Genomic DNA, 20394 nt, shown 5'->3' with positions numbered 1-20394 from the left:
TTTTTAGTCGAATTTTTTTATAAAAAAATAACAGATTACTTGATGATTAGCAATAAGATTTAAATTAAATATAATTTATAAATTAAATATAATTTCTCGCTCTCAAATCTCGTGCAGATGCATATTTCTCGATATTTAGGAATCACATGCTTCTATAATTTGGATTAGTAAGTAAAGAATACACGATCCCTTAAATGGGACGCCTCGACCAAGTGGTTAAACTCAACCCTTCGACTTAATCCCGGTATGCAACAGAGCCTTTCGATTCAGAGAGACAAAGACGGACAGATCAGTGCTTAGAGGACGAAGAGGGGATGCGAAGGACAAAAGCGGAGGTGGGAATACAGGGGAGTGAGTGGAGTTACGAACGGGATGGGGCGCGCTATGAGGGCGAAGTTATCCAATTATTGTCTAACCTGGGAGCAACTTTACTTGGCGGAGAACCCGTGGATGGGGTAGGGATGGAAGGGAAAAGCTCGGTCCTGCCGGGTCCCCCCATCCTCCACAATCGAGCCACGATAAAGTAAAGTTTGTTTCAAAACTTGCCGTTCTCGCGGGAAGGGAGGGAGGGGGAGAGAGAGAAAGAGAGAAAAGTGACTGGATTTTTGTTAGTGACACGTAAAATTCAAACAACTTTGCTTTTCAATAATTGAAGCGAGTTTTTTTTACACGATCGAGATGTAATCGATAAATGTACAGAGAAAGAAGTGCATTTATTGGGAGTTTTCGCTTGTCTCGAATATCAATTCTTGTTTCGCGGTTTAAAGTCAATTTATTATTTATTTTATCACACAACTTACATTGATATAATCCACAACAATTTCTAGATTTTCAAAAGTAAATCATAAAGATTTCTAAAGATATCTAAAGATAATTTGTCAAAATGCTTTTTAAATTTTGTAAAATTTATTAATATCTTTATAATTTATCAATATACAATGCGTATTTTTTTCAACGAAAACTTGCACATCTTATCGGATCATTATCAATGAAGAATTGGCATTTTTATCAAAACGGACGCCGCCATGTATTATATTATGTTTTTTGACAAGTTAATTCTTGGATCAAATTGTGTGCCAATACGGGGAACATTTATATAATTGCCTTGTGTTTAGAAATTTTGTACATCTTTCCTTATAAATAATAAAATTATACAATATTGACAAATATATAATATTAACATTAAATAATATTAACATTAACATTGAAAAATTTATAAATTCTCAAACATTGTCATATCCTGTATTGCTTCTTTTTTTCGAAGTGTTTCGCGTGAGAAAGAGATTCTGATAGAAGGAGGGTAGAGAAAGAAAAACAAGCGGGGGATAAGGAAGTCGTCCAATTATGACGGCGAGTATCGGTGTCGGTAGTTCGGCCATTCTCGTCCTCTTGAGAGGGAGGAAAAGGGATCGCGTGGAGGGGTTGTTGCTCTCTCCGCTCGCCATACTTTCCACCTCCGAGTGAACGGCCAGGGGAAGGGATGAGGGAAGGAGAGGCGACTACTTAAAGTTGGCGGAAAGTTTGGTTCGGCAGCAAAGTTAACTGAGTTAAGTTCTCCGCTCCTAAAGCGAAACTTCGCTGCTTCTCTCCAGCGCCTCCTCCTCCTCCTCCTCAACCTCCTCCTTCTCCTTCTCGTTGTTGCCACTCCTCTCACCTCATCTCCTCCTTCTCTCTTTCTCTCAAACGATGAGCGGTTTCTCCTCGACATTCCGACCGTTTGTCCGAAGGAATGAATAGTGTGTTTTGGGATTATTGCCTCTTCTTCACGTTCACGACATCCGGTGTGTCTCGTGTTAAAGAGAGAGAGAGGGGGGGGAGGGGGAGAGAGAGAGAAGAAATTGAAAGTCCGCGGGATGTCAGTCATTATAAGCGACCACTTTTGTGCAATCGCAAACATACGCAAACGAGACGCATTGTGAAATAAAAATATCGTTAATTATATTGGAAATTAACTATTATTATCTAATGCATTATTTGAAATATAATTTAGGAAAACTGTAACAACTTTTTTTTTATTTCACTATAAAAAAATACTAGTCTAAGAAAAATTAGACATTCTCTCAGAGAATGAAATAAATAAAAATGAAAAATGAAATTAATGTATTGACGTGTGAGTTTAATAGATATTAAACGTCCTCGCAGATTAAATTAATTAAAAGATTACTGCGCCAAAGATTCAAAGTATAAGCGACTTTTAGCGACGAAGAGACAGCTTAACGCAGACAATTGCGAATCTGTTGAACTCTGCAAACGCGGTTCGGCGGCCTTGAGGCTGCACTTCTCGCCGCTTTTCTGCACGCATCGACACATATGCCACGCACGTGGCGAGATGCGGACTCTGTCCTTTTTTTCCATCTCTTCTCCTTTTCCTCTCTTTCTCTCTATTTGTATATGTCTCGATCTCTTTTCTTTTCTTTGTCTTTGTCTCCCTCTCCTTCCCTCCCTCCCTCCCTCTCGCAAGCGCACATCGATGTAGGTAATACGTGACGCTCTTAGGCTAATCGACTCACCCACTGACTCATTACATCGATTTCTCGAACCGCTGCTGGTGCAAGAATTTCTCGACGAGTTATTAACCCCTTTACCTAGCGTACAATCATGTAGGAAACATATTTCACCAATTTTCGAATATTTGTTGATACGATATATACAATTTATTAAATCGTAACAATTATAAAATTACAAACAAATACAAAATACAATAAAAATTAATTATATTCAGAAAATGCAGAATGAAAACGAAATAGGATTACATATTCAATCAATGACACGCGCTAATCGCGTTTCAATATTAATGTATAATTCATAAGGCTTACGTTTCCGGATATGAAGAATAAAAAGAGAGGAAGATAGAATCATTATGAAAATTAGATTTTATGGCATTCCTAGTCGTATTAGAATGACGTAAGGATAGATATACATTCCTTTCGCTGTACAAAGTTGCTGTTGCAAGCTTGTGCAATTCTTGCAATTTGTTTTGGCCAACGATATCGCTACCATGGCATTCTTCGTCAATAAGCTAATATTATCGCGCGCAAAAATGCTTGCGTGTCGAATTTGGTACAAACATCTTCTGTTGACGTTAGTCTGTCGTGATAATTTTTTGTGGATATAACGTAAATTTGAAAAAAATTGATAAATATTAAATGAAAAAGGAATGAAAAGATAGAAATATTATTTAAAAAAATTAATATTAACAAATATATACAGTGAAAAAGTGTCACTGCGTAATATAAAATCATAAATGAATTATATGAAAAATTGATAATGCGCACACAAATGTCAATCAGCGATATATCAAACGTAATTAGTAACAGTCGATCGAGTCATTTGCTTCCCACGCGATCAATGAGGCGTTGAAAGCGTAAAGAGGGTGAATGAATATACCCAGTGCGTGGCAAACACCTGCGATGGCAATAAAGAGCTAACATTGTACAAAATTTGTAGCAACTTGATAGAAAATAACATTTATATTTTATTTATTAATTTTTTTCTCTCTTATTATCTTCCTTTTTAATTTTAGTTACTTTTAATTTTATTATTTTTCTTGCTCTATTTTTATATCTATTTTATCTTTAAATCACTCTAAATTTCAAAAAATTTTCTATATAATTCTCTTTTATCATTTCTACTATTTTTTATTATTATATTATATTTCAAAATATTACATGTTTTTATTTTTATTTTTTATTACTTTTATAATAAATTTCTCTTTTCTAGAAGTGGAGGAAAAAAATTCACCGCGTAAATTGTCCCCATTCATAATATAGGCAGTGTTAAGGATCAAGTGTCATCACTAGCGAGGAACAATGCAGTTGATTTGCAGAGATGCACCGGCTGTACGCGCTATTCATTCGCGGAGAAAGCGCGACGAGTGTATCGGCCTTGTTAAGTTTCAAAGTTACACACACTTGGCGACGTAGAGTTTGCAGCCCCCGTCGCCGATAACCTCGCGCTTTCTACACTTTGAATCAGAATTTTCTGCGCGTCCCTCAAACCTTACAACCAACTTTTCTTACTATACTCGCAACGAAAAAGCTTATCTATACAAGTGTAAGCACGTGTTTATAGAACCACTTTCGATCAATTGTAATGTATACAATACGTCTCTTCGATTCTATTTTAGAAATTACGTTGGAAATGTTTTAATTTTATATATTCATATGTATATAATTTTATAAATACATGTATATAATTATAATTATTATTATAATATAAAAATAAATAATAAAATAAAAATATATAGAAATAGAAAGCTAAAAGATTTAACAAATAACAAATATAAATATAATTAAAATAAAAATAATGTGAAAAATATTAATTTGAGGTAAACTTGTTTATCTCGTTGTAATTTTTAAAATAAATTAAAAAAATATTCAACGGAGAGAAAGAGAGAGAAAAAAATCTGAGAGTCCTACATATTTTTACGATGTTGCACTCTCTTGGTGAATCACGTAAAGCACCTGACTTGAGTTTAACGCAACATCTCGACGTTAAATGCTTCGAACTTTTGAATATATGTACCTAACAATAAATGTATATATGTATATGTTTATATACACACAACCTTAAGTGAATATGCAAATTACCATACATCATATACCATAAAATGATTTTGTCTTCTCCATTGAAAGAGGTTTGTCAATTTTCACAAACATTTGCCTTTTCAAATAAAAGTCAAAGTTGCTAGAGATGATGAATTGCTATCCGAGTTTGTTGAAGAATTTTCAGGCCTTCAAAAAATTTTTATTCAATTTTATAAAAATATGAGATTTGATACTCTTACAAGATATGCAAAATGAAAAAATCATACTTTTATCACTATAAATAGTTTCTAAACTAAATAATCTTAAATTTCAGAAAAGAAAGATGTCCAATTTCAAATATATTCTTTAATAAAATTTTAATATAAAAGAAGCTTTCTCACGCATACACATATGCATGCTCGCGTTGAGAAAACAAAAATATCAAACAATTTTTAAATTTTCAAATTATGCTAAAAATCTATATATTTAAAAGAATATATCACGAGGAATTTATAAGAAAAAAAACATGTTTCAAATAATGATATAAAATTGTGTGATTTCGCTATATGAATAATCTTTTAATCTCTTTTAAATCTCAAATAATATTTTGTAATCTCCTTTTTTACATCTAGTAATTTTCAGACACCCTATACATACATACATACATACATACACGTACACGCGCGCACACACACACACACATCCACACCCACACACACACATTCATATACACAGTTAGCCGCGACGGGTTAGCACAAGTGCGTAAAGCGCGCGAACGGCTGGCCTGAGTAGTTTCACGGAGAGTTTAGTTCCTCCTGGTCGCGGTGTGCCGAGAGATACGGCATCTTGACTCCTAGTAGAGTAGCAGCGACGTCGAGAGAACGAGAGAGAGAGAGAGAGAGAGAGAGAGAGAGAGAGAGCGAGAGTAAGGGGGAGGGAGGGGGAGGAAGAGAGTGTGGCACAAGCAATGGCCGCGAGACTCGATCGATGTCTCGGCAACTTCCCTCTCTCGCCGCTCAACGCGACACGTCCCTCCTCCATCGTGCCATCGCCATCACAACTCGCCTCATCCCGTTCTCGTCAGCGTTTCCCTTCCCTCCCCCTCCCCTCCCGCCCCCTCCCCATCCCGCCTCATCCCCTTTTCCCAAACCTGCCGCGACTCCACCGAGCATCATCTTCCCCCCTTTCTTCGAACTAAATCCCGGAGAACCGTTCACCGCCACGCCGTTCTCTCGCTCGTCGAGTCTGTTTACAATGGCGATGCGCTACTCCCATTATCCCCGGTGTACTTCACCTTCGGACCGACTGCATCGCGGAACGACGCGGCGGTAACGATGATGACGATTACGAGAAAAGGAACGGATCGACGACGGTCTCCGAGCCCCGAGCTGATGTGTAAATCTCGTCCTTTTTAGACGCCATGAGTCTTAAACGAATCTTTTAATCCCTGTGAGTCGCACATTTTCTTGCCCTGTTTCTCCTCGCAATGTCTTGTCGCAGTTTTAGTCGTCTCAAAGCACTTGAAAAATTCGAAAAAAGTATATATAATATATATTTCGATTTTTTTTCGACATCTATCGAAAATGATCATGTATGACAAAAGTGTTTTATTAAAGAAATCTCGAGAAAAGTAATGAAGATTATTATTTGATATCTATATAATAATGGTATATAATTTTATAGATTGTCAAAGTTTTTATAAAATTCGTGGAGCATTGTTTCTTAAATTCTTATACCATGATAGTTTGCAAAGTTTTTTTAAAAAAACAACGAAACAATATTGCAAGATCCGCGTTATGAGAGCTATATAAAATGTGATTTCTATACCTTCTTCTCTTAATTTATCCCATTATTGAGTTTTTCTCGTGGAAAGGACTCTTCTTTTACGAGGCAGAAAATTATGAAGTGCCGTACAATAAAACCATAACATGATTTTACCATATTTTCTTCACAACGAGATGTAGTCACAACTTCGACAGAGTCTTATATGGATTTGTATCATAAAATACTAAAACAGCTGATTATTAATATTATAAGAAATTCTCAAATTTTGGAATTTTCTTTCTAGAATCAACAATTTATCTAGGTAGAATATTCAAAATAATGGCAAAAGTGTGTTAAATATTAATATGAAATTATAAATACAATTGGCATGTGCATTCATTGACACAGGAATATCATTTATTTATTTATAGACACACTCTTATTGTTCCAAGATTAATAATAAAGTATAAAGAATGTAAAATCTATAAAAAAATAATAAAGAGATTATGAAAAAAATTTATATTATAGTATAAAATTTTCTTTTCTCACGATGACAAAAATTGTTGCGTCATTCGTGGTATGTACATAAATCGCGCACGGGAATCCGCTGTCTTTATTGCGTGCTAATAGCATGCGCCGTTATCGGTGTGTCACTTAATATAGCTCACGCGCGATGCAAAGAAACGTGAACAGGAAAGCACTCGGCAGTTTAAATCGGTCGAATAATGTATATCAAATATATATTTCTGCGCGACACGGAATGCGCGAGCAAACGAGAAATGAAGTTTGTTTATTCTCAAACTGCTATTTATCCATTCAACGCCATTATGTTAGTCCAAACTTAGTTATGTGTCTACTGTGTAATTTTAAATTGCGTCTAGAAATGGAGAAGTACAGAAACAACAATTATATTATCGCGATCCGAAACTTACGATAAGGGTATACAGATTAAAAATTATTTCTAAAAGTTACTTTTAAATTTAATACACGAGATGGTGAGAGAAATAATATTTAATTATACAAAATTGTAAAAAATAATATTTATTTTGAAAATATATTTTTATACTTTTTATAAAGTTTAAATTCGTTTTATTTAAGAAAAGAAGTTATATTTTTGTAAAATATTTCGCCGACTTGTATTAAAATTGTTACATCCACAATCCAACGTCTTTCCATCAATTAAAATAATTAAACGTCAAACAACTTTGTAGCCTACTAAGACTCTTGTACACTTTTATTACTTTTATGAAAAAAATTAAATTTTATAACGCGTTTTCAGCAATGTAATTTTGTTTTTACAGTGACCTTCTTTGTCAAGATAGAGTATTTCTTCCGCGTGAACGACAAAGACGATCGTTTATTCTCCCTCTTGTTTTACTCGGCCACGCAGACGTAGTGCCGCTACGATCGATTTCCCATAATCCCGATTGCGCGTCGACGATTACGCTTCTGCTCTCTCTTGCCGCTAATTAATAATATCAAGATATCGCCGTCCTCTCCCGGCAAAACTTTCAGAAAACTCTGTTGCGTGTATGCCTCGCAACTTTAGGAAAATAAAAAAAATTTCAGCTACTTATTTTCGTCCTTTACACTTTACTCCCGAAACTGATTCATCTCAATAAAAAGTCAATCGCTATTTAATTAAAACATATGTCTCCTTACATTCTTGTTTTACACTTGCTGTACATGCGCGTTATTTATAAAACAAAAATGCTGCAACTTTTCCCGAGTTTCCTTTATTAAAAAAAAAAAAAAAAAAAAATGTCAATTTTTTACGAGAAATATGGCGTCAACGTGATCGAACACCCATGTACAAAAACCGTTCGAATATAGATAGCCGTGTGGAAATGGTGGCCCGTCGGATTGAGAAGCGGCACAGAGAAAGGGAGAGACAGATCGGAGAGAAGGGCGGAGGAGGGGAGGAACAGGGAAGGGAGAAACTCTCGAACGTTGTAACAGGTGCCCCCACCCATCTAGCTGACTCGTCCCGGCGCCATGTCTCTCTTTCTCTTTCCGTCTCTCTCTCTCTCTCTCTCCCTTTTCCCCTTCCTCCCCTCTTTCCACCTACCCAGTTCCTTCTCTTTCTATATCTTATAACATTTCCTGTTCCCCACCCCCTCTCCTTGCCACGCTACTTAGCTTCTTTTACGTATAAGCTAGCAAACTGACCTGGCCCAACTATTCGGCCATACTATTATACTATGACGATTCTTCTCACGGCTGTCTTTCTTCTCGCTAGTTTTCGTTTTCGCGCCAGAGCGAGTTTTCGACGACGTTGACTTTCGCCACCGATTTCCGATTCAGTCTCGCCACAAGCGATAGTCTATCTTGCGACTATACTCATTTAGCATTACAATTTCTCTAAACTCGCTAGAGAGGGTCAAGTACTTTTCAAATTGATCACAACATCACGACTATAGACAGTAGACGATAAGGAGGAAATGAAATAAAAAAAATTATTCTCTTTATATTAGGTGCATAAACGGGATAATATTAGTTTGCATCTCGTAAAGATAAATATTAGTTATATATTATCGTGCAGTTTATTACGCGTATATGCTCCGATTTCTTTATTCCGATGAATGAATCATCATATGAATCATGATTGTAAGCATCTTGGACGCGCGTTCTTTCCGAAAATGACGCTGCGAAATAGATGTAACAAATGCAGAGATATTTATACATAGTTTAATGTACATTAATAATGCCCGATGCACTTGTATTTAATCGGCAAATTTCCCCGCAACACTCGACCATATACGTCCTTTCACTTGCATAATTAATTGCGCGGTTCATTACGTTCGCAAAGAGACAAAAACTATCGATGAGCGTCGCTCATGAATGTCATTTCTCGTGAATGCGGACAAAAGCGTTAACGCTACAAGAGCCCCGTGGACACGATTGGCGGTCGCATGTGTGCGCGCGGTTGGGGAAAAGTGTCCAGCCAGCGAGGAATTTATGAGGAATCTCGCGTAGGGTAGAGATCCGATGGACGGACCGTGCGGTCGAATCGGAGATTCGTGTGACGGCGCGACAATGTACCGTGCGGTCGAGTCGAAGACAATCGATGTAACCGGCCGGCTGGTCGGCCGGCTGGCTGGCTGGCCGGCCGTGCCGTGCCTCTCTCTCGCCGCCGCACATCGTCGGTCGGGCACTTGTACGGATCCCGTAAGCGCGCGCGGCCGGACGCGAAGTGTAACGATGTCCCGAGATCGATAATAACCGCCGCCGCGCCGCTCCACGTCGCTTCACGCCGCGCTTTCGTTCGTTCGTTCGTTCGTTCGTTCGGTTCGGTTTGGTTTGGTTTGGTTTCTCCACCCAAGAACCTTTCTCGCGCTCGCACTCGCGAGAGACAGAGAGACATTTTTTTCTCCCACTCTCACCCTCCTCCTCCTGCTCCCCCGTCCTTCCCTTCGGCTCCGTGTCGTTCCCCCTCTCGATCCTCTCGTGCTCTCTCTCGTCCTCTCCCCCTCCCCGCGCCCTAGCTCATCCGATTTGACCACGCGCGTCGTAATTGCTCGGCGAAAAATAACGGAAGAGCGAAATCCGTGGGATGCGAATCAACGACTCTTTTGTCGTTGCGAATAAGGGAGAAAGAGAGGAAATACTGTATCGAGGTATCGTTTCGGAGACGACCTCGAAAATAATGTTTCAACTGTCAGAGTGGTGTTGGATTTGCGAGTTACCAAGTTGGACTCGTGCATGAGTAACGTCTAATGACCTGGAGCATCGAGAAACCGACTAAAATTTGGACGATGTATTTAAAAAAATAAAAAAGAAATATATATATATTTTGCTGGAGCGTGATAGGAATCGCTGATGACCGCCGTTGATAAGATCCTCCCGGCGAAATTATATCTTTATTTGATCTTGGATCATGCTCACAACTGATCTTATCTTGTTTATACACAAAGAAATAGATACGTCTTGCTGCGATGGATATCGCATTCAATGAAACCTTGCGCCCGTCGTCTACTTTGTATATATGTAAATGTAGTTATTACGATCGTATTTATGCGTGAATAATCACAAATATGACGTCGTACATGTTTCAAAGTAAAAATGTTATACACACGAAATATATGACGTATGTACTTTTCTGTGAAACGATTATATGTATTTTCACATCTTTTTATACATATATGTATACAGGGTGTCCGATTCGTGAGGGACCAAACGAAAAGTGATGATAGATTGGGTCAAACTAAGAAGAAAAGTCCTCTACCATTTTGCAAAATTCGCAATGATTATTAAGTAATAAGCAAAAATGTCACATGAAGGTTACCTTTAATTTTTTAAATGGAACCCCCTTTTTTTATTATGTATTCTTATAGCTTATCTCGAGAGCTTTCCAAAACACTATAATAAAGTATTTCTTTCAAAAAAAAATATGTAATTTGCAATTAACAATTACATATTTTTTCTTAAAAACAATTATGTTTTTTTTTACACCAATTGATTCCTCTCATTATTTTGCATATAAAAGTATTAAGGTAAGATAATCGAAAAATGAATATTTTACTAGATATTTTATGGTTTATGTAAAATTAAGAAATTATTTCAAGCCTCATAACTCGAAAAGTACTCAATGAAGAAATACTTTATTATAGCGTTTTGGAAATCTCTCGAGATAAGCTATAAGAATACATGATAAAAAATAGGGGGTTCCATTTAAAAAATTAAAGGTAACCTTCATGTGACATTTTTGCTTATTACTTAATAATCATTGCGAATTTTGCAAAATGGTAGAGGACTTTTCTTCTTAGTTTGACCCAATCTATCATCACTTTTCGTTTGGTCCCTCACGAATCGGACACCCTGTATAAATATGTATATAAATATGTATTCGATATTAAAAACAAACAAGTTTTAGAAAACAAATTTTCAGTGGAAAAATTTAATTTGTGAAGGTATCTGAGAAATGGATGGCTCAACTTTAGGAGCAAATGCCCAACTTTTTTTTAAATACTTTGTATAATGAACTAATACTATTTCGACATTATTGCACGGTTTTGAGCCATCTTGCATATAATTACACACCACAAACAGTATTGGTCTCTCACTGGCGTGTGATGATGTTCTCTCTAAATCTTCACGAGTTTCGTGACGCTTTCGGATTAAGCGAACCTGATATTCGACCTCGTTACACAGCGAGCAAACCCGAGTCCGAAGACGACTTTGTTGTTGCACGTTATGCGAGTTATCGAACCAACGTTATTTCGAGACTGCCGTATCCAGATGTACGTACAACTCGTACTTCGAATGATGTTTCCACTATAAGGGGCACTTTGAAAATTCATCGATCGAATGCTAAGAATCGACATCATATATATAACATATTTCATTTTCAATTTTACGATTTCTCGCACTATTTAGAAATGACAGCACATCGTTTCTTCTACTCGTATATTTTTTAACGTTCCTCATTTTTTGCTGCTTTCAGAGAAAATTCCTTCGACGAGAAAATTTTATTTCCCATCAAATCTTTTCAAGCAGACGGACGAATGCGTAATGTAAATTCATTTACATATCCGCGAATAAATTCGAAAAAAAATAAATATTAATTTCGAAAAGTTTGACTTAAAACGCGCGAGATTGTCGACACGTTATCGGAAGAAAACGAGATGAAATATTTCGACGCTCGCTTCGGAAAACGACGGTGATGATGCCCGTGAATGCGCTATCGCGTTCCAAAGTTAACTCGCAATTACGACGATAACGCCTGCTCCCCGCTCGTCACAGTTACCAGTAATAAACTCGCCGTTTACGAAAGATTTGTGCCTGCGTGCGTACGCGTAGCAAGATTCTGACGATGCGTGCTTTATATCGCGTAAAACAACATTTTGACAAGTGCAATGTTTATAATGTACATTAATGTGTATTAAAACAATTATATAATCAAATTTAAAAGAAATTTCACCACTTGTATCAATTAAATAAACAATTTCAAATTTTAATTAGTAAGAAGGTGCCAAGTATCACCGGATAATTATTAGGTTTTTTGCGTAAATTTTTTAATAAATTAGCAATTTTCAAAAGTTAAAAGTTTTTGCCAGAGCAAAGTTAACGTGTAAAATACACATCGAATTATATATTATACATGTTTTGCATGTTATTTTTATATTATTATATTTGTAATTATTTTTTATATACTTTTGTTAATAATTACTACTTTTATATATAGCTTATTACTACTCCTTATTATTAGTATTATTATTAGTATTTTAGTTATTTATATAATATTTTTACTTTTGATAATAATTTACACTTTTATACCTTTTGATTCGAGAAAAATACTCGCGTCTTTTACGATCCTGTAGATTCCACGCGACTGAAAATTGCAGGAAAACGAGCGTCTTTCTCGAGGAAAAAAATACTCTATCATAGAGCGCAATGTGTCATTCGTTGTCGTTGGCGAACCGGCATTTAAACGCGAGCTCTCGTTTCTGGCCTTACGTAATTTGCTGAACGCTCGCTTGCGGAGAGCAGCAAGCGACGCGGCTGGTCGGTCGGTCGGTCGGTTGGTTGGTCGGTTGGTTGCTTATTCAGCGACGCTGTGACCCGTATTCCTTACCACGATATACATATACTTTAGTTTCCTTACTTTTTTTCTTTTATGACAAATCTACCGTACAAACGCGCGGGCAAGTTTACACCGATGCTAAATTTATCTCTCATCGATTTAAAAAAAACATTCACTTTGCTATTTTTAGATACAAACATGCAAATTCCTATTCCTTTCCACAGCTGTCGAATTGCTTTCCGTTAAATTATAATCTGAAAAGATAAAAATATACCGGGAAGATAATTAAATTTAGTTAATATAATAATATGAAGATTTTTTATTCGTGAAAAGACACGTCACGTTATTTAACTAACATAAATGTCATCTGTTCTCTACCTGGCGTGTTTTCTAACGTGAGGATCGCGTGTAATTGTGAGAATTGTAAAGATGAACAACGATTTTCATCACGATTCTGTTTGATTTTTACAAGTCAATTTTTACGATGTCCGAAAGAAGAAAGAAAGGCAACGCGCGAGCAATCAAGGTTGTTCCATATTCGCTGGAAATTCGGCGAAGGTTATGCAACGCTTGTGGCATTCCGAGTCGAACGCATGTGTATATCAATGCTTTTGAAGTTTATCGTGTACTGCTCACGCACACGTACGCACACATACGTCGAGTAAGAAAAGTTTAGCGTTTTCATTCTGATAACCATACAACTCTCTCCTGCTGCCTTAGTCAAAATTTATAATTTAAAATTAACTGGAAATATTATAGAGTATTAAAAAATTATATATATAATTACATAATTTGATATTATATGCAAAAAAGTAAGGAATTTTATATGTATAAAGAAATCGCACAACACATTATTAAACATGTCAATTGTGCAAATTGTGTATAATTTCGTTATAGATTAAATTAATATAAAATATATAGAGTAAATAATATAGATTAAATTAATATAAAATTTATAGTAAGTAAATTAATGTAAATTAAGTTCTAACGAAGTTAAAAAGTCGGAGTAAAAAATCGGAGTTTTAAAAAACGGAGTAAAAAATCACAAATTAATTTAAAAAAAAAATCATGTAAAATGTAAATCATAATTTTATTTCTTACATATCCCACACTTACTTATCGATTTGGTAATCTCATTTATTATCTCTTAATCATTTGTTTTAAATTTTAACTATAACAATTATCTTGTTCTTAAAATTTTCGCAAATATACGAAATCGAAATATCGAAATTTCGTTATTGACGATGGATTTTCTCTCTCTCTCTTTCTATGTATCTATCTATCAGCGACCAAATTATGACACAATAACGACGTTGCAATGTCGCGGAAAAATGGGGGAGGAAGCGACGCGCCGCGTTCAAGGGAGGCACGATGCCATAAATCACTTATTGTGCTGGGCGAGACCGCCATTTGGGCGCTTCTAGAATACCATTCATTTATATTTTCGTCCCTTTGCTCCTCTTCCTCCTACGATCTTTTCCGTCTATCTGTTTCGCGATATGTCTACTTAATGTAGCGTTAGTCCCTCCTCTTTTTTCTCGCATTTTTCTTCAATCAAAATGTTATCACTAATCTCGCAAAGAACAAGAAATCATGTAAGTCATTCATAATACGTAAACGAAATACCTGTGTCTTTTTTGTGATAATTTTAACAATAACATTGTACTTAAAATTTTATTTATTTGATGTAATTCGTATCATTGCCTCCCATTGTCAGTTTACTTCTCAATATATTACGATGCGTCAAATTATTCTGGAGAGAATGATTCAAAGCAGAGAGCTACATCTTGCCAAATTCCCTCCCTCTTTTTAACACATGATTCGCTCCTGCCACTTTAGTATCATTCTCGATCCTTTCACTCGAAAAAAATGTTTAAAAAAAAATTGCGTAATATCTCTCGACATACGTTAGCCGCATTGCTTTCCCTCTCTTTTCTCTTTTTTTCTCCGTTCGCAAATATGAATCTCTCTTGCGCGTAAACGATAGAGAACCGTCGTCGAGCAGAGACATTATCGAAGGTCAACGCGCGCGAAGCGCATCCGTTGGAAACGAAAACGAGCGCGCGCGCGCGCGCGCGAGTAGACGCAAGCCCGTTTTCTTCACTGCATTTTTCTACACTTCTACGCGATCTCTTCACTTTCCCTCCCCCCTCAATTGAATACAGGTATTCATGTTTTATTGCAAATAAAATATAAATTTGACATCATATGATACCTTCAATTTCCGGTTTAAGCAATCAAACGCATCGTCTCTAAATATTTGTCAGATGCATCATTAGTCGACAAATTAAACTATACATCTATTATTTAATATTACATAATTTATTTATTTTTTTTCACAAGTGTCAAACGAGCGAAACTGTCAAAATGTTGGGCACGATTTTGATGCACAAATATCTCTAGATATTTATACAATGTAGTTACGCACGCACGCACTCACGCACGCAAAGGCAGTGTGGCAGAGTGAAGGCGCAGTCGGTAGAAGAGGGGGAAAGCAATAATCGGGCCAGTTCGGCTGAACGCGCAAGCAAAAAGAAAGGCGCGTGCTCGCTCTTTCTTTCCCTTCTCTCTCTCTCTCTCCCTTTCTCTCTCCTTCCACGTATTTCTTCCCCGATATCTACGCGTACTTGTTTCACTCGCTCTATCGTTTGTAAAAAAATGCACGCACGTGTCATCGAAGCTTTTGAAAATTATCGGCTAACGTTATGCTTATAACACGCATGCACGTACGCACGTGCTTCAATCTCATCTTTATCTCGTAAAAAAAATTATTGAAAAATACAATCGACTATTTTCACGAGTTGAATTCTCTCCGTGTAAAGAATACAATGTGCTTCTTGCGAGAGTATTTCATCATGTACACATGTATATTTGGCGCGAGATTATTAATATCGCTATCTTTGATTTATACCTCCATTTAATTTACTCGAGAGGGACAATTTTAAGGATGATTATTCGCAAAAATATTAAACAGCGTTTCGCTTAAATCGAGAAGGCACATTCGCATAAGTGTTTCAAAGAGAAAAAGTAACAGCTAGACAAAGATTGAATAAGAGGAGGAAAATATCGGGGAGCGACTCTGTACGTGTGGGAAGCGGCGCGAAAAGAGCAAAGCACATACATCTCCCGCAGCGACACAAAGAAAGCGTACGCACGCAGGCACGCGCGCACGCACGCACGCACGCTCGCACGAGACGAGACGAGACGGGACGAGACGGGACGGGACGAGACCAGACGAGACGAGGAATTTTCAGCCGCGCGCATGCAACGCCGACGCCACCGCCGCTTCGAAAAGAACTCGTACGCGTACCCGCGTAACGCGAATACGCGAGGCGCGCCAACTATCTCGGCTGGCTGGCTCGCTCGCGCTCGCGCGCGCGCGCGCGCGGGTGCTCGCGCTCGCGTACACATGCACGGGAAGAAGCCATAATCATACACCGCACTAACCTGTCGGAGGCGACTCACTCTCCTCTTGGTATCCCGTTCGGCGTTGTAATACCCCGAGTTGGCTAGTCGAGTCTTTTTCACTGCGCGGCCACAATGCGATCACCAAACTATTCACACTCCGCTTCTGTCTCAATTATGTGTGCATGTGTATGTGTCTCTGTCGTTTTTTCTCTCTCTCTCTCTCTCTCTACTCGCTGCTCCTTGTCCCTTTCTTTCTCTTTTCTTCGCGCTCGCGCGCAATCTTCTCTCTTGCTCTCCTCCTTCTCCGCTCGCTCCCTCTCTCTCTCTCTCTCTCACTCTACCGTTTATTACGCGTTATCTCGCCGCGTCCTTTTCGGAGATGTATCCTTGCTTGGTGTCGCGAATTTTGCACAACGGTACGCGGTGGCGGCAGCGGCAGCGGCGGCGGCGGTGGCGGTGGCGGCGTCCGTCTACCGGGTGACCGCCGCAGTCGGCACAATGTCGCGCGGATACGCTGGCCACCAGGCACACTGCGGTCCCCGTACGACCGTACGCGCGTATGGATCGCACACGGTTCGCGACGTACGCGAAGAGAACTTCTCGCGCCTCCCGATTCACTATTTTCAACTCGATTCGCTAGCAACGCGCACAGACCCTCGCTACCTACGCTCCGGACTGCTCTCCCTTGCTGGAGGAAAATGGCGGCCCCCGGCCGCCCGAGCAACTCGCGCGCGCCGCCCGATGGCGTCGTCACTGGCCGAGAGCGGCCGAACGCGGCCGACCGCGCCCGAACGTTAATGGCCGAACGACGCGACGCGACGCGACGTGACGCGACCCGACGCGTTCGATTCGTCCAAAGATTCGCGCATGGAAACGGAATGTTGCCGCACGACGCCGAGTCGCATCTCGTCTCGCGTTGTCACGCGAGTCGCCGATTATGTATCGATGACTCTTCTATCGATTAAAATTCCACATTTAAATTTTAGTTTTGATTAGAGGACAAACTAGACTGGTCAGCTAGAATGAATGTCAAAGATTTATAAATTTAATACATTTTGAGATTTATGAATTTTTGACATTGCGCGAGTTTTACTTTTAGACTCTTAAAATATGAAATTAATAATTAATTTGCGAGTTAGAAAATAAAGATTTGTCCTGTAAAATTTTTGTGCAGTCACTATAAATAGCTTGATAAAGTAAATATTTAACTTGTAAAAATTAATTATTAATTTTATATTTTAAAAGTGCTTTGCGTAATATCAAATTCATGAATCTCGAAATATGTTAAATTATTAACTTTTGACGTAATTAATCCGTCAGTTTCTCCTTAACATTTTTTCATTAAAACTTAAATTAATTTTATTTATATTTTTTTTCAGTTATATTATGATTGAGCTATCTATCAATTATGAAAAACATTTAAAGAATTAGAATACATATATAATATATCGAAATATATCGCGCACATTAACATTTGGTCTGGAATTCTGTTACGAATTATAGATGAAATAATTTTTTTATAAATTAAGATAAAAATATTGACAAAGGTAGGCAATTAAAGGTAGACAAACGCTATGTGGACATTGATAAAGTATATACCTATAACGTACACGCACGAGGTTCAAAGATATCCAATTCATAAACTTTTACAAAAAAAAAACTCACTTCTTTAAATGATCAATTTATATTAATCAGACAATTAATATATTTCAAACAAAATATCAATCACCTACCTGTTTTTAGTATTTAATTTTTATTCCTTCAAGACGCGTGTGATGTTAAAAGATAAAAAAATTAACTTATATACGATATAAAGAAATTAATCAATTAAAAATATAGTTTACATTTGATTTTTTACTACAATAATAAATATCTAGATATAATATATATGAATATGATTCAATTGATACAAGCTTTCAGAAAATGATGAAATACGAAAAACGAAATCTATTTAATCGTATATTAACACTTTTGATTGTTTTTATCGATTAGTAAGATGAGTATTATGTACGATCCTAGAAATTATTCATGACAATGGGCGTTTTTCAACAAGCGACACAGAGGACACAATGTAACAGTGAATCATTTCATCCTTGTTTACATTCGGCAATCAACAAGGAAACAAATACACTGTGTCCTCTGTGTCGCTTGCTGAAAAACGTTCAATGTATATTTATTATAGTATCAATACCATTTTGGTGGACTTTTCAAAATGATAATGTCCGATTGCAAAAATGTATCTCCTTCATGAAGAGTTTGTAGTGGCAATATTAATTGTAACTAATTGTTAGAAGAACTATATCTAATCAATTTCAATATGGAGAGAAAGAGAGAAAAAAAGAGAAAGAGTAAGTTATTTAAATATATCTCATTCTTTGTCTCTCTCTCTCTCTCTATTTTCTTTTTAACATAAACACATACGGATAAAAATGTAGTTTTATCATAATTAAAATTAAAATTAACTTGTATACAAAATCTGAAAATTTTTTCTTTCCCTAATAAAGAACTTAATTATCCTAATAAAAAAGATTATTATCTATAATTAAGAAAAAATTTATCAAATTCTTTGAATTATATATCATTAATAAGATTGTTTTAACAAAATGTGTAAACTTGTGTTAATTATAAATAATTTACGGAAATAATACTAGAAATAAATTTTAAATTTTTGAATCTATTTTATCCATCAAAATCGAAGAATACTGATTATTACACATTTTTCAAACTTTTATTGAAATTTAAGTATTAAGAGAAAATCAAAATAAAATGACATATATGTTTCAATTAAAAAACTATGAAAAAGGTTACAAAAAGATTTTTTTCAAATAGTGTTAATAATATCTAATTTCAAATAATATCATTGCTACTGTAACTTTGCATTTTAAATTTTAGCAAAAGTTTTTTAGTGATAGCAATGTATATATTACTAATGCAAGCACCTCTTAGACTGAATATTGATTTATTCAAAACTTTCATATTTAAACTTTCCCAAATTTTCAAATGATGAATTTGTTTGTAGTCCAGATGCATGAATCTCTCCGTCTCTCCACTTATTTTGATGCAAATCCTCTTTATTGGAAAATCACACAATAGCCCTTTTAAAATTAATTCATTTTTCTCTTTTTCTTCCTACATTAAATATCTAAAATGTAACAATTGTCTATAAATCTATATATCTTTGAGAAAAAAATAAATAAAAAGGGCTGAATCAGATTTGTTAAATTTGCATTGCACAAATTTGTCATGTACTGGTTTCTTTATGTTGTGTACATATTGTGACATCTAATTATTGTAAGATAATCTGAAAATGCATCAACATACATATATGTAAAGGCTTAATAAGTATAAAATGTCACAACATAATTATGAATCATAAAAACAAATAATTATAATAATTAGAAATTCCATAAAATGTTTTGCTTATTTTGTGTTTATTGCCATTATATATATATATACTTCTTGTTTTATTTTCTAATATTTTATAGATCTAGTATATTTATGATCTTTTTCTTTTCTTGCAATCAAAAATTTAGTTTCATAATTCCTGATTTGTTTATGAACAGTTATATTTTAAATTTAATTCAAATCACAAAGATCAGTTTTATAACTTGAAAAAAATAATGCTTGGACAAAACATAAGCGTTATCCTGTGCTGATGCTGTGATATGCAATTATCAAAATAATTATATAACAATTATATAACAATATTGTAAAAAAATCACAATGATGGATCTGTGAGTTATATTATGGAATTATACAATTAATACAATTTTATTGAAGTTTGATTTCTTCAATGAATAGCTAAACTCACTGTAAATATGCATTTAAACTTTCCAACATTGAGATTGATAAAAATGATTGAATTATAGCTAATGTATAACAACAAGCTAAGAGTATTAATATATAAATTTATTCTACTTCTGTGCTCTTTTATTCTTTTGGAACTTTAGATTATTTTGTATTTTTTTATTTGCACTTATAAAAAAATACCTCACATATGATATAAACATACGATAAAATGTTATATTCTTATCATTACTATTGAATTAAAGATAAATCTCACTTTGTACATAATATTGTCATTACTTATATAAGTGAAATCAAAATTGAAATTTATATAAAATTTATGAAATATTTTACTTGCATGGATAGAAATAAAAGAACAAGAAGTAA

The 20394-nt window shown here is 35.9% G+C and overlaps 1 protein-coding gene across 2 annotated transcripts in view; it reads right to left on the bottom strand.

The window, feature by feature from the left end:
- The window catches only part of Ctbp (C-terminal binding protein), a 32068-nt gene extending 15103 nt beyond the window's left edge, over positions 1-16965 (bottom strand). The window contains exon 1 of one of the 2 annotated variants that reach the window (XM_083094222.1): positions 16261-16965. The gene's annotated coding sequence lies outside the window, so the exon portion shown is untranslated. The remainder of the gene's footprint in view (positions 1-16260) is intronic. The other variant, XM_083094225.1, reaches the window with a different exon arrangement.
- Between the last annotated feature and the right edge of the window lie 3429 nt (positions 16966-20394).

This window comes from Camponotus vicinus, unplaced genomic scaffold, assembly GCF_025532165.1.
Source record: "Camponotus vicinus isolate PSW18456_S1 unplaced genomic scaffold, iyCamVici1.0 SCAF_3, whole genome shotgun sequence".
NCBI lineage: Eukaryota > Metazoa > Arthropoda > Insecta > Hymenoptera > Formicidae > Camponotus > Camponotus vicinus.
Note: the sequence above shows the minus strand (reverse complement) of the source record. Positions and strands in the feature narration are given on the sequence as shown.